At 43.7% G+C, this 12,731-nt stretch overlaps 1 protein-coding gene across 8 annotated transcripts in view; it reads left to right on the top strand.

Annotated features, from left to right (window-relative positions):
* Positions 1-1,305: 1,305 nt before the first annotated feature.
* PIP5K1B (phosphatidylinositol-4-phosphate 5-kinase type 1 beta) overlaps positions 1,306-12,731 on the top strand; it is a 97,919-nt gene continuing 86,493 nt past the window's right edge. For 3 of the 8 annotated variants that reach the window (XM_021530511.3, XM_021530503.3, XM_021530504.3), the window contains exons 1-3: positions 1,319-1,431; positions 5,481-5,615; positions 6,110-6,216. The gene's annotated coding sequence lies outside the window, so the exon portion shown is untranslated. Of the gene's footprint in view, positions 1,432-5,480; positions 5,616-6,109; positions 6,217-10,268; positions 10,495-12,510; positions 12,528-12,731 lie in introns of those variants that run through there. The other 5 variants (XM_021530506.3, XM_021530512.3, XM_021530505.3 and 2 more) reach the window with 5 other exon arrangements.

Here is a 12,731-nt window from a genome sequence, read left to right as displayed (position 1 = left end):
TAGCTTGGGAGTAGTCTATTCTACCGGGAACAAAAAGGTCTTGAGCAGCTTAAGGTTCTTAACTATTCTCAAGCAGCGAGTAGGCAGTCAACTGTGCAGCCTTGCTTCACACAGCAAGAATTCAGCTCCAGCACTCTGCTCCCTGAGAAGAGCCCAGGGCCCTGCAGGAGTGACATTCTCTTGTGTGCAGCAGTACTGCAGATGAAGTCCCAGTTAACCTCCCATTTTCATCAGCAGGAAATCTTTGCACATTTTTTCTCACAGCTTCCTTTCCACAGTCATTCATTTACACTGATTTATAGCCTTCCTCACTGTCCTCCTCCTCAATTCTTCCCCCTCAATTTTTTCCTGAGGCCTGAAAAACTTAAATGTGGAAAGTACATGTTGGGTAATTAACAATCCGAATTTTTTTGCCTTCTCAGCATGGATGGGAATGACCAGGTGGATGATGCCAGTGGTCCTTTTCAGGGTGCACATCTGCTGGTGACTGGCCCAGAAAGCAGTTTCATGTGAGAAACAGAATTCAGAGCTCGTATGTGACAAATGAGAAATAAATGAGAAGCGAGGAAAGTGACCTTGTCCTCTGACCCTGACCTCTGGTCCAAGCCGAAAGGCTCAGCCCTGAACAGGGGCTGAGAACAGGGGCTAAGACAGGCTGAGAAAGCTGGAGCTGTTCAGCCTGAAGGAGAGAAGGTTGCGTAGACCTTCCAGTATCTGACGGGGGTCTACAGGGAAGCTGAACTCTTGGTCATGAAGAGAGAGATAAGATGAAGAGTAACGGGTACAAACTGAAGGAGGGGAAATTTAGTTAGGAAGAGAAATTCTTAGTGTGAGCAGCGGAGCCAGAGCCCCGTCACAAAGGGCCAAAGGCGCCGTCACTCGGCGCAGCACCACGGGCTCGCACTGCCTCCGAGCGGCACGCAGCCCCGCACAGCCCCTGGCAGACGTGTCTCCTGCGGGCCCGGGACCACCGAGCCCAGCTGCCCACCGGCCCCTGCCGCAAACAAGCTCCCCGGGCGCCCTCAGCCGCAGCCCCCGGGGAAGCGGCCGGGGGACGCGACGAGCCGCGGGGCCGGGCGAGGCGGGCCGGCCGGACGCCCACCGAGCCGGGCCGCCGCCTCGCCCCCGGGCCGGGCGGAGGGCGGAGCTGCCGGCGGGCGGAGCCGTCCGCGGCACCGCCTCCGCCGTCATCTGCCGCTGGAGCTGGGGGAGCGCGGCAGAGGCGGCCGGCAGCGGCGGGTTGGTGCCGCTCTCCGGCCTCGGGGTGCTCGGCGGGGCGCCGGCGGCGAGGGGAGCCGAGCAGGAGCCGTCTCGGTCCCGGTGCGGCCGCGGGCAGCGCGGAGCTTGCCCCGCCCCGCCCTGCCCCGCCGTGTGTCCCTGCTGCGGGCGGGCGGCGCGGCGTGCCCGGGGACTGCGGCGCGGGCTCTCCGGGTTAGTCTGATACGCTTTTATTGCTGTTCCGCTCGGCCTCGGGGAGAAGGGCTGGGGAAAGGCGGGCGGCGCAGGGCGGAGGCCGGCGGGGCCCCCGAGCCGGGCTGGGGCAGGTGATGAGGCGGCCGGCGGCGACGGGTGCTGTCCGCGCCGGGAGCCCCGCCGGCCCCCGAGGCCTGGAGCGCCGGCGAGAACTCGTCTCGCTCCCGTGCTCTGTATGTGTGTGTCTGGTGGTCTGTCTGTCTTCGTTTTGGGAGGGGGGAGATTTGTCTGTGAACTTCCACGGACTTTTAAGTCTCTTGATTGTGGGGTCGCAGCACTTTAAAGGAAAAGAGCGCCCAACAGCATGTAGGGGAATGGTGGGAGGTAGATTCCTGTATGCCTGAGGCGCTGGCCATTTCGGGGTTGAGCTCTGCCGCTGCTTTTCCAGGTGCGCACAGCCCATCCCCGTGGAGGTCCGGCTGGGCGCTGCAAGGGGAGCGGGGCTGGACTGAGACTTCTCTGCTGATTTTGCTGAGTAGAGCCGGATAGAAGGAAAGTCCTTCAATAGTAAACTTACCTGTTAGTACCATAAAGTGACTTCTGTAAAGTAGCAATCTCTCCAGTACCTTGCTTATGTAATCAGAGGCTTTTGGTTTATCCTCTGCACCCCTCTTTTCTCTTTAATGTTGCCTCTTAAAAGCTAAGCTATGCTATTGCTTTAGGAAAACTTGGCGTTGGTGTTGTTATCTCTCCCTAAGGATATGTAAATATACTTACTTCATGTTGCTTCTGAAAGGATATTGCTTAAGATGAAGAAACAGAGGGTTTGTTCCTTTTATTTGTTAGAGTCATGTATTTATTTAGCTGATATGACACTAGCATTTAAGTAACGTAAGGTGAAGAGGACTTAGATCAATGTTAAAACCATTTTAAGAAATTCTTCTTAAAATGAACCTAAGGAGCATTGGCAGTTCTGAAATTTATGAATGTATATTGTAGCACCCACTAGACTTTATGTAGCAATGTAAATTTATAGGATGTTTATCTCATGGTTTATTAGTGTGGAGATGCTTATAATGAAGTTCATTAAATTGTGTCTCAAAATTCTTTCATCTTCAAAGTGGAGAATACATGTTCTGATGAATGCCTAATAGAGTTGTTACTCTGACTCTCCCAAAACCTATAACAATACCTAATTTGTGACCTGTTTCTCCACCAAAATATTTTTCCTATCCATAATATGTTGGGTTTTTTCCTTATTGCCATTTCAAAGCTGATTCAGAAAATACAAAATTGAACACAATTATTCAAATCCCTTTTGCTCTTGAAGTTCAGTGTCTAATAATTAATTTATTGGGAGAAAATAAAACAGGACTGTAAATAACTTATCTTCATTATTTTTATTTTACTGTATTACATTCTTTCCTTGATTCTTCCCTTCCTGCAATTAGATAAAACAGGGAGTTGAAAATAATTCTAAGACTTGTTATTGATCCTTAAGCCATTAAAAGCAGCAAGAGATTTCTTTCTCCAAATTCATTGGATGCTAGTTGAAGGGTACCTTTAGTTATATATTTGGATATTCTTGATATTGGAAGAATTGAAACATGTGCCTAAGAATAAGCATTTGCTCACATGTTTTACTGTAAAAGGGTGTTGTGGAATGGTGTTGATTTCTCTCTTTCTTGTCTAGCCTGTAGGGAGCAAAAGGTTTTTTTTCTTTTACTTTTGACACGAGTAGAATGGACTAGAAATTATAAAACTGCTTTCTCTGTGGCCATGTAATGTGCTCCATGTGCTGTGGAAAATGTGCTTACTGATTCCTCCAGTCCTGAACGTACTGTACCTAATCGGTGTGTTTATATTCTGTGTAACCAAGGCAGGTTAGGTGTGTTGGCATTCTTGGCTAGTTTAGAGCAGAAACTGGGTAGATGGTTACAAGGCACTGCCTCCCCCTTTCCTCCCAGCTCACATTTGGTTTTAATGGTAGATAAGAGCTGGCACAGCTTTCATGCCCTTTTCAGCACCCTGCACAATACAGTGCTGTGCTAGCAATTGCTGAGAGCCTGCCCAAAGGTTTGTCTTACACCGTGATTGAAGACTGTATACTTCTTGGTGTTGTAGTGATTGCTTTGGTTATGTGGTCACCTCCTATGAGGAGATAACCTGCTTAGTGGATGAGGGAAAGGCTGTGGATGTAGGCTACCTGGACTTTACTGAAGCCTTTGATACTGTCTCCCACAGCATTCCCCTGGAGAAGCTGGCAACCCATGGCTTTTCCAGCTGCCCTCTCTGCTGGTTAAAACAACTGGCTTGATGTCCATGTTTAGACAGCGGTGGTAAATTGAATTGCATCCAGATGGTGGGTAGTCACAAGAGATGTTTCCCAGTGCTCAGTCAATCTTTAAGAATTTTATTGGTGATCTGGATGAGAGGATCGAGTATGCCCTCAGTAACTTTGCAGGCAACACCAAGTTGGCTGGGAGTGTTGATCTCCTTGAGGGTAGGAGGGCTGTGCAGAGGGATGGATCTGGACAGGTTAGCTTGGTGGCCAAGGCAGGGGTATGAGGTTCAACATGCCATGCCAGGTCCTGCACGCTGGTGAAGAGTGGCTGGAAAGGGGCCCAATGAAAAAGGGCTTGGAGATGCTGGTCAACAGCAGCTGAACGCAAGCCAGTGTGTGTGTCTGGGTGGCCAAGAAGGCCCCTGGCATTCTGGCCTGTACCAACAGTAGTGTGACCAGCAGGACTGGGGCAGGGATTGTCCCCCTGTACTCAGCACTGCTGAGCCCACACCTCAAGTCCTGTGCTCAGTTCTGTGCCCCTCACTGCAGGACAGACATTGAGGTGCTGGAAGGTGTCCACAGCAGGGCAACAGAGCTGGGGAAGGCTCTGGAGCACAAGTCCTGTGAGGAGTGGCTGGGGGAGCTGGGGTTGTTCAGCTTGGAGAAGAAGAGGATCAGGGGAGTGCAAAGGAGACTGAAAGGAAGGTGTAGCAAGTGGGAGTCGTTCTATTCTCTCAGGTAACAATTGGGCAAGCAGAAAAGGCCTTAAGCTGTGCTAAGGAAGGTTTAGATGAGGTATTAGGAAAAATTTATTCTCTGGAAAGGTGGTCAGACATTGGAATCATCATGCCTGGATGTGTTCAAAAGATGGGTAGACATGGATCAGCGGTGGACCTGGCACAGTCAGGCTAACAGCTGGACTCAGTGACCCTAAGTGTCTTTTCCAACCTAAATGGTTCTAAGATTCTATTGCTTGTGATATGATTATGTGATGTGCTTATGATGTTATTATGTGATGGCCATATTTGAAATTTATCTATTGTAGAAGTTAAAAAGCAAACTTCAATGATCAGGCAAAATAAAATGTGAATTTAGAGCATATTGATGAGCAGTTGGGTATTTATTTTATTGATTAAAACCTCATATTGCCTGATAGCAAGCTCTACATAAGTTAATGCAAAGGAATGTTTTTTCAAGTTAAAGACTTTGCTGGCATAGCAAGCAGGAATTGGAACGATGGTTTTCATGTCTTCTCTGCTGACATCCTGCCATTCAGTGCGAAGTACTGAATGGATCATTCCTTCTCTAAGTGCAATTTGTATTTGAATCAGTTTTATACTATCCACTACTTGTTATAGGCTCACAGCACTGGTACTCTGAATTTTATTTTCTCTAAATAGATCAAGTGTTGACACTGTTGAGGCAGGATGGGAATTAATAGACTTTGTTCAGAAGGCTGAGAATATAACTGATTTATTTCAAAATACATCACTCTTTATAGAGAGCTTCATCCAGACCAATTCCATTGGTCCTGAAGTAAAAACATGTCAAATCATTGGTGTGCAGTGAATTATGCACAATGGCAAACTTATCTCTAAACGATGTGAACAAGAGAGATAAAGAACCTTATTTACATTCTTCTCAACTGTTTCTCAGGCTTCTGCCTGGTTAGAAACTTTCGGTTTCCCTCTGAGAATACCCACAAAGTGTCTAATTTGTTGTTGCAGACTACTGTTGTGGTTATGTGGTCATGTGTATTGTCTTATTCTTCACATTTTTACAGTCCTGAAAGACCTTTCCTCCTTGTATGTGAGGAAGAAAATTGAAGTCCTCCTTCAGTGAGCTGGAGTTTCCATTTTTTTACGTTCCTTCTTCATTCTCTAGCTGTGACTGGAAAACCATATCAACCTGTTGCAAGGTGCAATTTACTATTTTATTGTTATTTCCTCCTTGCAGTAAAGCTGGTCTGTTTTATTTGTCATCAGTGAAGTAGGAGGAAGTTGCACTTGCATTGTTTATTTTCACTCTTGTCTAGATGTGCTTGTGTTTTGTGTTTTGAAATATGAAATTTTAAAGTAAGAGTAAGCTCACAGTAGTTTCTTCAGTGTGTCACAGCTATCAGCTGCATCATAATCAAAAAATTAAGTTACTTGGAAAATATTTTGTGATGCTGTGCATTTGCATAGTCATAGGATGTTTCTGTCTAGTAAAGCAGGTGCTGGATGATGGCCGTTTCAGTAGCTGTGTTCATTTTTGTTGCTAGCTCTTTTAGCTCAAGATTCATGTATTTTGTGATTGCATGCCATCTGGGCCACCCCCTGTTTGGTACATTCTGGTTTTTTATATGATCCTTGTTATTGCAGTATTTTAAATTCTATAGATAGTGATGTACCTTTTAAAATTCTCTTTAAGATCAGAGAACACACATATTACACACCCTGGAGCTGAGGCACAGAAGCTGAAAGACTCATTCAGTGCTGCATAAGAAATGTTTGACTGCAGATCAAGATCCATTGTTGGTAAGAGGATTTTTATTCTCTTCAAAAGGAGACCAGTTTACTGTGAATCATAAAACTCATCATGAAAAAAAAAAGTGTTGGGCTTCTGGAATCAGGTTCCACTTGGTTCCTTTTATCTTTGTCAAACTTAGAATTTGGCAGTATTTTGGCAAGGGAAAATATAAATTGAAAAGTCTGTCTTGATGTCCTTTTGTGGAGTTTTTAGTTTATGACCACAATTATATTATACATTATGAACACAAATGCAAAGATCCTTTAATTGCAGAAATACTTAAAATCAATACCCTTCAACAGTAGAAATCTTGGTGTAATTTGCAGCAGTTGACAGTTATTAAGCCTTGCTAAACAGCTCCAGAAACTTAACAGTGCCATTTGAGCTGAAGAAAGCTGCTGCCGTTTAAGATTACAGCTTGGTGAGCAGTGCAGTTTAATGACACATTGCCTTCAGCATCAAACAAAGCTGGCTAAAAATGTTACAAGTGTTATGGCAGTTTGCCACTTTTCTGGCTGTGGTTGCACAACTGTTGGTAAGGCTTTGTGATAGTATCGGATCACTGAACAGATCTGAATTAAAAATAACTTTGCAAGAACAAAAGAAACCAGCGTGATGATGGGCAGCTGTCGTTCAACTGGCTCTTTAGCTGGGGCAATTTGCAGGTTCAACCCACATTTGTGGGGTTGTGCTGCAGTGGGTGGGTTGTAAATGGCAGGGGACAGGTGTAAGAGAAGGAATTGATAATTTCTTATGCTCTTGACAAGATGATTGAGTGCGTGAAATTGCTGTTTGTGTTCATTTGATCTAGTCAAGAGAGAGAAACTTGTTGCTTGGTTTTTAACAGCTTGGTACTGCCTTGCCCCCAGCCTGAATATCACTTTCTGTGCCCATCAGGATTGTGTTGTTGTTGTTGTTTTGGTTTTTTCCTTCCTTGTTGCTGATACTTTGTAGCAAAATTAGCTACTTTTACTACTCTAGCAAAGCCCATGATCAGATCAGTGTGTGCCAAGGGAGAGAATGGACTGGATTCTCCTCGCACTGTGTGCAGAGATTCCCATCCTTTGCTATCTGGGGAAATAATTTGCTTTTTTTCTTCTGGTGAGTTTGTTTTCACAAGAAGTTCTTGGCCTGAATACTTGGTCTGTAGTGAATCAGCTAAATGCCAGAGGATAAATCCATGCAGCTAGATGATACCTTAACTATAGGGGAGCTACAGGACAGACAGTCTCACCTCTGTGCCCAGCAAAATCAGGGTATAGATCCTCCTGGGAATGTGCTCTGGTGCATGGAAAATAAAGATATATTTGGTACCAGCCAACATAGCTTCACTAAGGGCAAACTGTACCTGAAAAATTTGATGGCCTTCTATAACAGGGTTATAGAGCAACTGACACCCCTTACCTGGACTTACACAAAACATTGCCACTGTTCCTTATCTCTAAACTGAAGAGACATGGATTTAGTAGGTGGACCTCTTGTTGGATAAGGAATTGGCTGGATGATTGCACTCAAGCAGCTGCAGTCAATGGCTCAATGTCCAAGTGGAGGGCAGTGATGAGTGGTGTCCTCAGGGGCTGGTATTGGGACTGGAGCTATTTAGCAGCTTTGTTGGTGACAGGGAGCATAGGACGGAGTGCACCCTCAGCAGCTGTGCTGATAACACCAAACTTGTGATGTCAACATGCTGGAGGGCAGGGGTGGCATCCAGTGGGACTGTGGCAGCCATATGTGAATCTCATGTAGGTCCTGCATGGGGCTTTTGTCAATTCCAAGCAGAAATACAGGCTGAGAGGAGAATGGATTAAGAGCAGCCCTGGGTAGAAAGACTTGTGGTTGCTGGTTGATGAGGGGCTGGACATGACTGGGCAATGTGTACTTGCAGCCCAACCACATCCTGGGCTGCATTCAAAGCAGGATGGCCAGCAGGGCATTGGAGGGGATTCTGCCCCTCTGCTCTGTTGAGACGCCACCTGCAGTGCTGCATCCAGCTCTGGGGTCCTAGCACGGGAAGGACATGGACCTGTTGGAGAGAGTCAGGAGGAGAGCCATGAAGATAATGTGGGGGACTGGAAGTACTCTCCTCTGAAGACAAGCTGGGGATGTTCAGCCTGAAACAGAGAAGGTTCTGGGGAGACCTTAGGGCAGCCTTCCAATATCTAAAGGGGGTAAGAGAGTTGGTTAAATTGAACGCTTGATGAGGTCATGTAGTCATACGACAATGGGGAATGGCTTTAAACTGAAAGAGGGTAGGTTTAGATTAAGTATTACAAGTAAATTCTGTACTTTGAGGGTGATGAGGCATGGGAACAGGTTGTTCAGAGAAATAGTGGATGCTTTGTCCCTGAAAGTGTTCAAGGCCAGGTTGGAAGGGGCATTGAGCAACCTGGTCTGGTGGAAGGCGTCCCTGGTCTGCCTATGGCTAGTGGGGTTGGAACTAGATAGTGTTTAAAAATGCTTTTGATCCAAACCATTCTGTGATTCTGTGATTAATTGTAGGAGGGGTATGTCCATCACTCTCCAGGTCTCAGTGTAGCTATTCTCAACAGCAGCAGTGGGGGGAGCAGGGAGATACCAGCAGCAGCAGCCTGATGGTGGTCCCAGGTCTGTACCAAGGCTGGCAACCTGTGCTAGCTGCTGGTCTGTGTCTGCAGCTCTTGCTGAGTGTCATGTGTAGAAAAGTTTCCCAGTGCTGGAATAGCATTGCCATTTAGTTATGGAAAAAATCTTGTGAAGTCTCCTGCCCTTAGCCGCTGGACCATGACAGCCAGTAAATGTTTGCTTTTGGATTCATTACAAACTGTTGTTTCTTCCCCAAATCTTTTTTTTTTTTTTTTTTGGTTCATGAAGAGGCCTAACTGAATGAGATAGCACATCTCAAACTGTGGTTTGCTCAATGGCAATTACTCACAGGCTGTATGTCAAATGGCTTTTTGTTGGTTTCCTGAAGATTTCTGCTGATCTATGAGTGATTTGGAGGGATGTTTGTAATCTGTTGGCTTACAAAATTTGGGAAATGTGAACTTTTTGTTAATCTTTTTTTTACCCTAGTGAACTCAGTTGCTGGTAAAACATTTAAAACACTCATGAGCCAAAAAATTTGGAAGAAGACAGGTTTCTATCTGGGTAGTGTAAAAATCCATTGCAGCTACCAGTTCTGTCTATCTCCAATTAGAAGATTAATGAAAATATTTATTTTGGGTCAAAGGAACAGTCTTCATGGCTATGTACCTTCTCTAACCCAAGCTGTAAAGTTGCATTATTAAAACAGAGCTGAGAAATTTGAGAGGCTCTTATTAGAGCTATATTGAAAATCTTCAAAGTATGATTGAGCTAAATTGTAAGATTCTGAGATATCCTGGTTACTGCTAAGATAACTTCCTGGTGTCCACAGATGCTCACCCTTTTTATACCTAATTATAGTCTTAGTCTTAATGTGTTGTAAGAGGTTTTTGACAGGAGTAATGCAGTAGCCATTGAGACCATGGCTATATTGAGTTTGGCAAGGGGCACTACACATGATCAAAACTATCTCAGATAAGAACACCATTTCAGTAGTGCTGTCTGAGTTAAGATTTTGGATCACTGTATTACTTAGTTACTTCGGTGTCAAATTTGACATTCAAAACTCCGTGAAGGGGTGAGTCAGCTGTGTTGTAATCCTTTCTCTTTAGTGTTTGTTTCTCTTCCTCTAGGGTTTTACAAATTTGAAAAGACTTGCTACTGATTTGTCTGAATATACAAATATATCTGTATGCATAATTCTAACAAAACATTGCTAAGAAAATATATAGTCCTATTCAGCCTTTTTCTCCAGTATGTTTGCTGACTGTATTGGGAGAGATGTATCTGGGGATGGAGGGGTGAAAATTGCCTTCTAGGCTGTTGGAAAGGTAGCCATGCAGTGTATTCTTTTGGAATATGAGTCAAGGTAAAGATCACTATACCTTGACTCTCTTCATTGTGCAATGCATACGCAGCAGAGCCACACCTGCAGGTGCTTATTGGGATCTCTGTATTTATTTGCGTTATGTTTTATGTGAGATTCTTCACTAAGCAGAGGAGACAGTCTGGTGTGGAGATTGCCTCTTCTTACTCAGCTGACCCAGCTCCTGGTCACCAAGCTGCAGAGAGATTCAGTGGTGTTTCTGTGGTTAAACAAGTAGCCTGCAAAGAAGAAGGCTCATATGTCTTACCTTGCATGAAGGAGCACACCCTTAGGACAAAATTGAGTTCCCAGCTTCTGTCAAAATTTGTGTCTTTGCTTGAGTTTGAGTGATGTGGAGGTCAGTATGGATAACTGTATAAGGTATGTGACAGTCGTACATATCTGCATGAAGGCCAGCACACAGAGAAGCCTTTGAGGGACTGGTACTTTAGCTCTTTACATCCCACTCAGCTTTGAGGAAAAGAAACTTTCACATTCAGAGTTGTAATGAAGCTCCTGAGAGGGAAGAGAAATTTCCACCAAATTTAGTCACTTTGTTCAACATGAAAACAAAGGAAGTATTGTGAAGAGCTTTCTGGCTAGAAAACAGTAAATCTTCTCATGGGAGTCCACAGTTTCTGGTTTTGTTTTTAGTACAAACATGATGATGTAACAAAGTAATCTTGTTAAATAATGATACTTGTATGTTTAATGTTATCAGTTTCTGTTTACACTTTAAACCTTTTTGCCAGCTATTCATAGATTTCTGTAGTAGAACTCTTAAATACAGCAATGGAAAGAGCATTATTGTGTATTTCTCAAGGACAATAGAAATCTGAATTGGAAACTTACTTTGCCTAGAGGCTTTGCTGGTCTTTCTGCTAGAAATAGTTTTGAAGTACTGGGAATGTGGATGAGTAAGGGTCATTGTCTTTCTCATCACATTTTTTTGTGATTATAAGGCTTCTGCTGAAATTTGTGGTGCTGCTTCCATACAAGCAGATGTGGTGCTTTTGAGACTACTTCAATCTTCAGGCCAGTCAGTGTGATGATTCTTAGTGCATGCAGAAAGCAGAGATGGCATTCTTAAAGATGTGTCCGTTTTCTAGGCAGAAGAACACACAATGTTATTACGTGGGGAGCAAATAATGAAATCTAAGTATAATATATTAAAAGTACCTAAAATTGAAGCACAAACACCTGTGTAATTTTAAGAGATCTTCTAGTATTCTAATATTATTAGACAAAACAATGCAAATTTTTAGTGCAGTAATGAGGAGGAGTTTGAGACCTCTTCAATAAAAGAATCCATCCAATCAGAAAAGGGTCTTAATTAACCATGTGACTACAAGATCACTTATTTAGGAATCACTTGTATCACTTGAATCACATTTTTATCACTTATATAGGAACACGTGCTAAAATGTTCACTGTTGACCAATTTTTTTTAAAGATAAATACATTTTCAGAGCAAGATCTAAGCAATGAGTAGTTTATAACTATAAATATTTAGGTTAAGATGGCTCACATACTGCTTTTCATTTGAGATGTATTTCTTATTCAAAGTCTTATGCTTAAGTTTTTGAAGAAAAAAAAAAGAAATTCTAACAGTAGGAGGAGCGTCCTACTTGTTAGCCTGCAAAGCTTTAAGTCTTGGAGTATTGTAAACTGTCATCTCTGCACAGTCCCAAGCTCTCTGTTGGGAATTATGTAGAACACAGCCAACTAATTTTGACCTGTTGGTGAAGAAATATTTTAATTGTCTGCGTATGAAAAAGCAGATTCAGTGTACTGTGGTGTTCTCATGCAAAATAGCTAAGAAACATACAAGTGTCTAGCAGGACTAGGTGTTTTATATGGCTGCCCCAGGCCTTTGTTTAGTGTTTACACGGTTGTTTCTCTTTCTCTAGGATTTTATCCTGCTAGAGAACATACCAGGTTTTGTTGTGTGTTAGTGTCTACCTAGGAGTGACTTTAGTTGTGTTCTTCATACGCTTATGTTGGAGTCTGAAGTGTTACTGCTAACAGACAGACCCCATCTAGGACTGTCTGTGTTGTCTGCCTCTCTGTAGCAGAGAAGCAAAACTAGAAGCTTTGAGCAGCAGATGAGTACTTTGAGTCATCTACTGCCCATACAGGCTGCAATGAGGGCAGTTTTCCTTCATATTTTCCTTCTTACTTCAATGGACCAGATTGTTATTAATGTTATAATTATGAGAGCACAGGCCTTCCTGTTGTGCTCTTATTAACAAAAGTGAGCACACAAGCTTCGGGACAAAAGAGGAAACATTTGAAACTAGTCTTCAGAGTTCCTGGTTCCCAGCTTGAGATCATTGTGTTCTGCTAGCAGCTGAACTGATCAATGCACTTCCTCTTTTCAGTAGCAGCCCAGTAAGTCACTAAATTATTTCTTTACTGATTAATATTCTAACTTTTCTTTATAGGCTTGTTTCTAAAGGGGAATCTGACATGTGCTTGTCTTAATTTTGATAGATACTCTGCTTGATGTGAGAGCTGATAGTAAGACAAATGTACAGTGCAACACTGAGAAAGGAGATTGCTATATGTGTGTTTCAGCAATGTATTAGCATTATT

Source organism: Lonchura striata, chromosome Z (genome assembly GCF_046129695.1).
Source record: "Lonchura striata isolate bLonStr1 chromosome Z, bLonStr1.mat, whole genome shotgun sequence".
Taxonomy (NCBI): Eukaryota; Metazoa; Chordata; class Aves; order Passeriformes; family Estrildidae; genus Lonchura; species Lonchura striata.
The sequence above is the reverse complement of the archived record's forward strand: the minus strand, read 5'-3'. Positions and strand labels throughout refer to the sequence as shown.